This window comes from Pinus tabuliformis, chromosome 1_1 (assembly GCF_031772625.1).
Source record: "Pinus tabuliformis cultivar Carrire ecotype Pingquan chromosome 1_1, CPIR1, whole genome shotgun sequence".
Lineage (NCBI taxonomy): Eukaryota > Viridiplantae > Streptophyta > Pinopsida > Pinales > Pinaceae > Pinus > Pinus tabuliformis.
The window spans coordinates 82,399,469-82,408,356 of record NC_142297.1 but is presented as its reverse complement, the minus strand read 5'-3'; the positions used below and the strand labels follow the sequence as shown (position 1 = coordinate 82,408,356).

At 33.3% G+C, this 8,888-nt stretch overlaps 1 pseudogene; it reads right to left on the bottom strand.

Annotated features, from left to right (window-relative positions):
- Positions 1–1,621: 1,621 nt before the first annotated feature.
- Positions 1,622–2,137, bottom strand: LOC149211690 (putative protein phosphatase 2C 2 pseudogene; annotated as a pseudogene).
- Positions 2,138–8,888: the final 6,751 nt, after the last annotated feature.

Genomic DNA, 8,888 nt, shown 5'->3' with positions numbered 1-8,888 from the left:
TCTCACATATATGGCAGATCCTTTCCATCTATGGCATTTTAGGAACTTCCCAACGACCTGTTTCACTATGGAGCTCATGAGAATTCGTTCTAATCTTTACTATATTTATTAATTAATTTATTTATTTATTTATTTATTTATGTTATTTATTTTATTTTTTTTCTGTGAGCTAGTTAAAATAGAGAGATACTTTTGATCTTCTAGGGTGGGGTTGATGACCTTCTTATAATAACTTAGTTTTCTTTTAGCTGCTAAATCTTTTTCACACCACATTTTTTCTTTGAACTTAGAAGTAACAATATCTTTAATGTTATTTATGTTTTGCAATGCATCATTCTCGTTGATCTCCCAATAGTTTAACCAGGCCCTTGTGTCTTTATTCAACCCCTGATTGAGCCTTAGGTGGTTTTGGCTGGAATTTAAAGCTAGACTTCTCTATGATCGTTTATGTTATTGAGTTTGTGCTTGTATAGCAGAAACCTAATCATAGCTAGGCTCTCAATAGGAGAAAGACCTGCTTCTATAAGGAGAATAGGGTAGAGTGTATTACTTTTAATTTTCAGGTTATAAGTTATAAACCGCTTCTGGATTTGCTCAATCTTTCTCCATGATTCTCTGGAGAAAGATTGAGCAAACAATATAATTATACAATATACTTGTTATTACTTTTTTTTTATAGTTTTATATTATTAGATTATTTAAATAACATAAGGATAATATAACATTATTATGAGATATTCTTATTATTAATTAATATATATTAGGAATTTATATAATTATTATAATATTTATACAGTAATATATATAAATAATCTGGTTGTTAAAATTTATATAGTTATTAATAATCCTATATAGTTATTTATATAATTATTAATAATCTTACATATCCATAATAATTATTAATGTGGTTGATATAATTCTATTCCAGTATATCAATTACATTGAAATATGTGATTATATATATGCTTTATATACCCCTATCGGCATATATCAACCATATTGGTAGATATGATTATGCTAGTTTAAAAATTAAAATGGAATGATCTGCAGTGCTGTATTGAAGCGTGAATGTCGATGTATCATTTTTTACAGAAAAAAGACGAAAGACTCAAGGCCCCGTTCCCACTGCTTGATAATCAACAATATAATGTGTGGTCTTTTTAAAGGGCAACAACCAGGTTAGGTTAAATGGTTGTTACTCAAGAATCCTTTGACAATACTGCCACTTCACTTCACTATGGAATTCCTTTTTATGCAAAAATGTGGGAGTTGTACTATCATCACACTCACATCGTCCCTAGATTTTCTGGTTATCGCTAACTCTACAAGCTTTTTACAAGTAGCGATGGGGCCGCCTCCTAATGGTTGTCAAATTAAGTTGCTTCTGAACACAGAAAGGCCTGACGATATCCACTGCTTCTTGATTACTAACTTTATCCCACAACCCATCTGATGCCAAAAATAAAAACTCGCAATCAGATGTTATTTCCATCTTTCTAGTGTCTGCTTCAGTTGTTATCCATTCTTTCATGTGTGAATCGCCTATTACCCCAGATACTACCAGGGATCCCTGAAACTCGCCAAACTCCGTGGCAAAGGTCCACAATTCCATTCAAATTCTCTATCCATTGTCACTCGTCCCCCTTCCAGCTCGAAGATCACATGTAAGGGCTTCTGAAGCACCATCTCTGCTAATAACTGCTCGGCAATCCCCAACATTGGAAAATACTAAGTTACCATTTATAATTAGAGTAGTTACACAAGTTGTACCGCTACCAACCTCTTGCTTCAAAAATTCTCCATCTATTGTTAAGTACCCATCTCTAACAACCTGTTCAATAATGTCCTCTGTTTCATTTTTCATTCTGAGCATTTCTTTCAGAATATTCTGCCCAATATTTTCGGCAGCGAAAGCTGCAACTTTCTGACCGCTATGACCATCAAAGACGCCAAAAAGGCCCTGTTTGGAATTGCCAAGAACACTGACAATGGCCTTGTGGGTATCTTCCATGAATTCTTGCTTACCCTTTTTGCACAAAACCACATAATGAAAACCCTCCATATTAACCTCCATCGACTGCTCCACAGCCAAGCTCGGCGCGTTGAGGGTCGGAAAATGGAGTTGAACATCTAGCATCAGTGAGCGTTGCCTCTTGTGCAGAGGCTTGTGGAGGTTTGTCGTTACACCAAAACCCACAGGTATTGGTAAACGTAACAAATAGTAACTAGGATCGCCAGGGTGGAAATTATGGATTCTATAGAGGTGCAGTGATTCTTCCGACACCCCCCCCCCCCCAAATGCAACTCAGGGGAATCGAACCTGGGTCCAAGCTCTGATACCATGTGGAGGTTTGCCATTACACCAAATCCCACAGGTGTTGGAAAACACTATAACCCAGTAACTAGGATCCCTAGAGTGGAAATTACAGATTTTATAGAGGTGCGGTGATTCTTCCAACACCCCCCCTCAAATGCAACTCGGGGGAATCGAACCTGGGTCCAAGCTCTAATACCATGTGGAGGTTTTTCGTTACACCAAAACCCGCAGGTATTGGTAAACGTAACAAACAATAACTAAGATCCCTAGGGTGGAAATTATGGATTCTATAGAGGTGCGGTGATTCTTCCAACAAGGCTTAGGGCACTTGTCCACCAAAAAGTGGGATCTGCAGAAGACGAAGACCGAGGGAGAATTCCCTGCTACAATGCAAGCCATTTTTACAATTTGCAGAGGTTGCTGTATAAATTCGATGGAGTGTCGTTCGGAGCCTGTTAGTGCTTGTGGTTCCAATTACAGTGTCTGCTAAGCATTTATATGACGTTCAATGCTTCAACTCAAATAAGGTATAGGAAACGTGCACCGTCAAACTCGTGTGTACGCGATCACAACCTTGCATTATTATATATGTAATACAACTGAGTATGGGCTGCAAGACGGTGAAACAGTGTAAAATTATAGAGGAAATCCTTATTAGTTATCATGTTTCTCTAGTCAAAGTCCCCGCTCATCATGAAGGAAACTCCCAAAAGGTTAAATTTCTTATAATGAAAATTGATTAAATCAATATTGTTTGTATGTGGTCATGCATGGCTGCCTTGATGGCGAGAAATAACCACCGGCACTAAAGTATGAAGGGTGACGTTAAGTTGTTTGTGTTTTGGAGTGAATAAATAGATTTAGTGTTTTTAATTTAAAAAAAATGGCATTTAGATTTTACAGAATTTAGATTTATCATGAAAAAAAATTATAGCATTTTAAACCAAATTGATAAAAAAAATATTATTTAAAAAAATAAAATAAAAATATTATTAAAAGAAAAGGCTTTAAACCTATAATTATTAATAACTTTATATTTGTTTATTCAAAATACATATATATTTTTTTAATTCTCTTTTTATTGAAAGATAATTTTTTTTTATTCAAAATACATTTTGGAAGCTTATTTTATTTCATCAAGTACATTCAAAATATGTTTTTATTTTAAAATCTTTAATGGTTTAATGAAGATTTTCAAAATATTCTCTTTCCAAAATCTCAATAATTTACCAAATGTTTTAAACTTTCACTTACAACTATTTTTTGCTTTCAAAAGCTCCGGTTAGCTTGTTGAAGAATGTTAAAGCATTCAAAAGAAAGCTTCTATTAGAAAATCCTAATGGTGAGAGGGAAAGCAAACAAAATTTCAATTGAGGGCAGAGTTGGATGATGAGATTAATAGGATGTGCATGCCGATAAGAAAGATGTTAAAGAGAAGGACAACCAATAGAAGAATACAACTATCTGTGTATGTTTACCACAACAAGTCATATGGGGTAAAGCATAATCAAGTTTGGGATCTGGGAAGATTGAGATAAATAATGGAACAACAATACAACTATATATGCGGATAACAACATCATTATATATGTGATCGAGGATGATTGAACAAACTGAAAACACATGACGAAGAGGTCATGAAAATTTTCAACTTGGGGAGTCTGATGTAGAAGCATCAACACTAGCCAATCCATTTTTATCTAGAACCAAGAGGGTCGTGAAGTCCTTCAAAGAGGAAGGAATTCCATCAATTGTAAATTACATAAAATAAAATTAGGAAATTTTATGTCAATACAAGTGTCCGGGTTCTAGAAAAATTTGGGTGGTTAGATTTTTTTGGTGAGCTAGTATTTTTGCCAAATAAGACTTTAACAAAGTAACAAGTGTATAGTTATGTGTCTATACTTTTTGGATATATGTCTAAACAATGTCGAGTTTGTTAAGATATTTCCTAGATATAGGAACTATGTCTTTATGTACAATTAGAAGTTGGGGTTCAATGTCTCAGAAGTAGAGCGAGACAAAGCTTGAGAGAGGAAGCATGAGTAAATTTTGTGTAATTTATTTGTAAATATATATTATTAAAGAATATAACATGCTTTATGTTTGTACATGTCATATGTGTATTCTGATTCCGATGAAGCAGGGTATAAATGGTGGTGTAGAGTGAGATATTACGACAGAAGCACTCATAATAGCTCAACTGAAAGTCCATCCCCTTATTAAATAAAACATTGATGAAAAGAAGATTGTTTCATTCACAAGAGTCATATCATTGACTTAGTTTTGTTATAAAAATTTGTGTTGTCTGTGTGGTCATATAGTGAGAGAGATTGTGTCACCAAATTAATCCCATCCATCTCTTGATATTTCATGAATACATATTATGTAGTTACCTATGTGATACCTATTAGTTTGATTTTTTTAGCGTATGAGTAGATCTTCGATGAATGCTTGACTTTCTTGATTTCATTCTTAGTGGGAAGTTATAGGTCAAACTTATATTTTTCAAGATGAAGATCTTCTACAAGAACTCTATTGAATCTAGTTGTGGCCATTTCTTTTATCTTTAAACCATAGATACTCTTGCATAGAGGAGTTTTTACCATTTACTACAAAATCCGAGATAATTCTTATCATCAAATTAGTGTAAGTCTGTCGAATGTACATAATGCACAATGTGGGAAAATATAGAGGTCTTAACATTTTGAAACTTGCTGTGAGTGAGCCTGACCCCTTATCCTATATTATTAGCTATCCACATTTGGACCACACCTCTATCCAGCTATATCTTTAGGCTGAAAGAAATATATCTAGATGCGAGCTTAAATATCGTCATTTCTCTCATTAAATAAAATAATATTCGTAAAGTCACTGAGACTACTGGATTAAGCTAGCTATTTGGGCTGGTTTGACTTCTCATTGGATTCCCAGACTATCAAACCAACTTGGACTCAAATATCTTATGGAGCTTGCAACCTTCCTGCACTGTATATTTAAAATCAGTAGCACCTCACTTAGGGCTACCTAATTAATGAATGCTTAAATGCCAGAAGAAACGAGAAAACAAAGAGTACCTTGAGTGGGCTTATGGTTGATATATTTATAAATCGGGGATGGTAATTTAGAAGACCACAAAGGGGAAGAGACTGCTTAGTAACTTGCAAGACCAAGGCATTAAGGTGAACACACCATTAGGGATCTTTCTTTCGGGGCACAATCATGAATATGAGCATTGATCCTGGAGAGTGAAATCAAATATCAAAGAAAAGTATGGACCAATGATTTAGAGAAGCCAGAAAAACTGTGTCATAATATAAAAAATATTATCGAGCATCAAAATGTCACATAACCATTAATAAATGATATAATGTGACATAATAGTTGACGATTCTCACATTGTAAAATAACCATTGAGGATGTCATGGTGCGTCATAATCAATGAAGAATGTTGTAGTACAACATAACCATTGATAAAAGTTACAATGCAACATAACCATTAGGAATATCTGAAATAGACATAATCCATCTAAGTTTAATGTCTCGACATGATATAAGTATTAAGGAATGATAAAATCTAACATAACCCTTTAAGCATGTAAGAACACAACGTAACCCTTGATGAAGTCATGATGCAATAGAACCATATTATCAACCTCTCAGTATCACAATATGACATAATTATATTATCAACCATGGTCAATCAAATTCAATAATAAGAAATCATGGTCAACAATAATCAAACATGGTTAAACAAATCAACCATCTTCAACCTTGATTAGCCATAATCAAATATGTTCAACTATTTCTAGCCATAGTAAGCCATGGTCATTAAAATCCAACTTTGGTCAAACATGAGAAACCTTAGTGAAACAGTCTTAATAATAGTCAAACATGACAAAATTTGGCTAAACATAGTGAACCATAATCAACCATGTCCAAGAATACTATACCTTGGTCACCCATGGTCAAACTATACTCAATTATAGTTAATCGTGGTCCAAGATCGTTAAAAATAATGAGAAATGGTTACACACATTTAAACATGAAAAATAATTGTTAACTAGAGTCATCCATGGTCAACCAAAGTCAACCATAGTCAAACATGGTCAACTATAACCAATCATATTTTTCTATAGTTAAACATGGTAAACTATAATCAACCATTTTTTTTCTATAGTCCAACATGTTCATCTTTAGTAAAACATAGTAAACTATATTCAAGCATGGTCAACCATGGTAAAAATACTCAACTATGATCAAACAATAAACAATTATCAACCATGGTAAATTATAATCAAACATTGTAAAATATAATCAACAATGAGTAATCATTGTAAACAATAATCATAGTCAAATATCATAGATATTTTAATATTATTAGCATTGATACTTTAATTTGGAAATCTTCTAGCCTTACCCACAAATGTCACAAATGTCAATGGTCAAGTAGCACAACCAAGGTGGTTGATATCCCTTAGATGCCATTTTCCACCTTTTTAACTTATTCATGAACACAATTTGTCTTACCAACGAAACCCTTTCTCCAAGGATTATGCTACTGGAACAACATATTGTGCTACTGACATCCCACCAACTTAATTTAAAAAAAAAAAAAAAAGAATTAAAAAGGAAAAAATTGGAATGTATAATTATTATTATCTTAAAAATATAGATTATCCTTGATTTCTAGACTTTAGCAATAATTTTATTTCTCATAATAAAGGGACTTGCACATTTTGGATGCTTATTATTAGTTCAAAATCAATCAAATTTGTCATATCCTGTTAACATGGTTGGGTTTAAAGGGTGTCATTTTGTATGACAATTTAGATTCAAAACTCAAAAGTAAATGAGAGAAAACTAAAATCCAAACATATTAAAAGTTGATGTGCCCTAGACCAAATGTCATGCCCACTAATATTGAGAATTATAATACTTTTAAATCACATTTTTTTGAACCTCAAAATAATTCGCTAAATCATAAATATATTAACGAAAAGACTAAAAAAATATCATTATTTTAAGAATAATATAAAATATACAAAAAAACAAAAACAAACAAAAAAAAACTACTTTAATTTATGATGTTTAAGCCCTCCTTACTATGTCATCAAAGCCATAACACATATCTGGATCCAAATATCACCCTCTTTATTTATTTCTTAATTTAAATAAATCATTTTGTTATAAATTAGTTCTTCGGTTGAATAAATAATTTTGTTATAAATTCAACATAGCATCAAAGCTTCCCATGATTAAACATAATATTTTCTTTCTACAACAAAGCATAAATTATATTCCTAGGGTAAACTATAAACCTATGCTTTGAAAAAACTTTCTCACTTCTACCATGGAAATCTTGTCATGATTGTTGTAATTAGTTTTAAGCGGATGAATGTATGTTCTCATTAAATCTATATATTTTGAGTGGGCCTAATGGGCCTAATGGTTAAGAGCATGTGTTTCCTCCTAAGAAATCACAAGTTTAAAACCAGAAAGGGTAGAGAATGTATGCCTTCCTAAAACTTAGCAGTGAAATTGATACCTTAGAATTAAATAATAATAATAATAATAATATATTCCTTACATATATGCATTTTTTTAGTAAAATTTTCTAATTTCAATATCACTTCTTATGTAAAAAAATAAATATAATAAATGAACTTTAATTTAATAAATTAAAAATAGAATAATAATAATAATAATAATAAATTATTAATATTTTAATATTTTAAAATGGGAGAAGCGCGAGCTAGTGAAAACGAGGGTTTACAGCATACAAATTCTTCAGATCTAGGGTTCGAAACTAGAAAAGAACAGGGTCAGAGTGGCAGAGCTATTCAGAAGAGGATAGATCTTGACTTGACAGATGGAAAATGAGGGGTCCATAGGGACCCCATCATATAAGCATGTAATGATGCACAGACAGACAGCACAGGAAGGTGTGCAAATAATTGGATATGAAAGCTCACAGAAAGAGGATGAAACCAACAAGGGAAGGAAGAGATATGAGGGTAAGGAGGAACACCATAATCAAAAGCTGAAAGGAAAGGAGGATGGTGGCCAAACAGAAAACACAGGCAGGGAGAAGGCCACGCAAGCGCATCCTGACCAGGAAAACAAACAAAGAAAGAAGCAAACAGAAGAAGAAGAAGGGGTCCTAAATAAAGAGAACAAGGAACAAGAAGATAAAGTGGAAGCATTCAATGGCTAAAAGACTCAAGGCCCATGTAAACCTAAGGCGGTAGAAACCCTAAGAGTGGTAGTAACAGATCCAGAGATTCAAGCCTACCGAGATCACATGACCGAACATGCAATAATCTGCAAGTTCATGGGACTCTGGCCAACAGAAAGAGCGTTGTGCCAATGGATAAAGCCGCAATGGAAACCCAAAGGTGATGTAAAACTGCAGTTAGGAGCCAAAGGTTTTTTCACTATTGTTTTTTCAAATCTAGAGGATAAGGATAGAATATTTGATGGCAGACCTTACTTCTTCGCTTCAACGGGCCTATACATTCGGCCGTGGAAGCCCACTTTTGTGCCAAAAAAAGAGACCTTCAAGCAAGTG